The following is a 2,125-nucleotide window of genomic DNA, read 5'->3' as shown; positions in this document are numbered from 1 at the left end:
ATAAGATAGCTTGCCAAGACACGCCATTGCATAGAATTTTGCAAAAACAGCCAGACACACAATAAAATAGCATGTTGAAAAATCCACAAAAAATGCAAGGTTATAGTATGGCAAAAATGTCAAAATATGACCTTTCCAAAAAATTGCTGAAAACCACTTTAAACCACATAAAATAGCGTGCGTAAACACGCCATTGCAAAGGATTTTGCAAAAACGTCCAAAAACACAATAAAATACCATGTTGAAAAATCCACCAAAAATGCAAGGCTATAGTATGGCAAAAATGTCAAAATATGACCTTTCCAAAAAACTGCTAAAAACCACTTTAAACCACATAAAATAGCGTGCGTAAACACGCCATTGCAAAGGATTTTGCAAAAACGTCCAAAAACACAATAAAATACCATGTTGAAAAATCCACCAAAAATGCAAGGCTATAGTATGGCAAAATGTCAAAATATGACCTTTCCAAAAAATTGCTGAAAACCACTTTAAACCACATAAAATAGCGTGCGTAAACACGCCATTGCAAAGGATTTTGCAAAAACGTCCAAAAACACAATAAAATACCATGTTGAAAAATCCACACAAAAATGCAAGGCTATAGTATGGCAAAAATGTCAAAATATGGCATTTCCAAAAAACTGCCCGAAACCACTTTAAACCACATAAAATAGCGTGCGTAAACACGCCATTGCAAAGGATTTTGCAAAAACGTCCAAAAACACAATAAAATACCATGTTGAAAAATCCACCAAAAATGCAAGGCTATAGTATGGCAAAAATGTCAAAATATGACCTTTCCAAAAAACTGCTAAAAACCACTTTAAACCACATAAAATAGCGTGCGTAAACACGCCATTGCATAGGATTTTGCAAAAACGGCCAAAAACACAATGAAATAGCATGTTGAAAAATCCACCAAAAATGTAAGGCTATAGTATGAAAAAAACTGTCAAAATATGACCTCTCCAAAAAACTGCTGAAAACCACTTTAACAAGGGATTTGATGTTAGCTTTCGCTCTGCTGTTGTGCTGTTTTGAAAACGCAGAGACCCGGGTCTCCGCTCTTGATGTTGAGAAACTGACTGACAACGTAGAGCAGGGATAGTGACTCTACTTCACAAGGACAAAGACAAGACAGACTGGAAGAACTGGAGACCTATCGCTCTTTTAAACTTGGACTGTAGACTTTTTAGTAAAAACTTTTAGCATCACGTGAAGGGACAAACGTATCAATGGGGTGGCAGTCCCGGGGAGTGGGGGACTTGTTACCAAATGTATTTTACATACGGACGACGTAAACATTTTATGCACTATGGCAGTGGGATTTGGAAGGCGGCACAAGCGAGGCTCACCGTGAGCGTAATGACTGGGACCACAAGGGTCTTTGGCCGCTCCGGTGCGGAGGGCTGTACATGCTCTGGTTTCTCTTCATAGCGCACAAGTCTTTCGCCTTTTACTAAAGACTTCCGTGGAGAGGAACACCACTGAGTTGAACCTATTTTTGACAGGCTTTGCCATTTGGTTGAGCCTTGTGCATTTGTGAACAGTAAGCCGAGACTGGAGCGATTCATTACGGGCGGGCGTGACGCGCAGGCAGCTGTTCTCATGCGCAAGCAGCCATTCTCGTGCCCAATGGAGACGACGGCACCGCGACACTGTGAGACTCGCCCCAGGAGGTTGCACTGGGCAGCAAGCGCTTGCGGGTCATCGCTTCTCGGCCTTTTGGCTAAGATCAAGTGTAGTATCTGTTCTTATCAGTTTAATATCTGATACGTCCTCTACACGGGGACAACATTTTAAACGGATTTTTGGCAGCAGGGGCCGAACAAGGGGCTTGCCCCATTCGCTCCACGCATTGACCCGGTATTGCAGCGCTGCCGGGAACGGTGCACCCTTCTCAGGCCCTGTGGAAAAAGCAATTTGAACGAAGCCCCGCCCTGCCCCAGGTGCCATTGCGTCTGGAAACAGATGCAACGCAACGGCCTCTGGTGCCGGAGGCCCGGAGCTGTGGCCAAAAATATAAACGGAAATAAATCCTGCGGTAAATTGCAAGCATAGTACCTCGCCTGTGTCCCTCGTGGCCGCTCGTTTGTCTCACAGTCTCGAATGGCCGTGGCCG

The 2,125-nt window shown here is 43.7% G+C and overlaps 2 non-coding genes across 2 annotated transcripts; both read left to right on the top strand.

Annotated features, from left to right (window-relative positions):
• Positions 1-1,418: 1,418 nt before the first annotated feature.
• Positions 1,419-1,536, top strand: LOC121938771. The gene has a single exon (XR_006105362.1). It is a non-coding gene; the product is annotated as a U5 spliceosomal RNA (small nuclear RNA).
• Positions 1,537-1,712: 176 nt separating this feature from the next.
• Positions 1,713-1,903, top strand: LOC121938770. The gene has a single exon (XR_006105361.1). It is a non-coding gene; the product is annotated as a U2 spliceosomal RNA (small nuclear RNA).
• Positions 1,904-2,125: the final 222 nt, after the last annotated feature.

This window comes from Plectropomus leopardus, unplaced genomic scaffold, assembly GCF_008729295.1.
Source record: "Plectropomus leopardus isolate mb unplaced genomic scaffold, YSFRI_Pleo_2.0 unplaced_scaffold3224, whole genome shotgun sequence".
In the NCBI taxonomy this organism is placed as follows: Eukaryota; Metazoa; Chordata; class Actinopteri; order Perciformes; family Serranidae; genus Plectropomus; species Plectropomus leopardus.
This window is presented reverse-complemented; position numbering and strand designations above follow the sequence as displayed.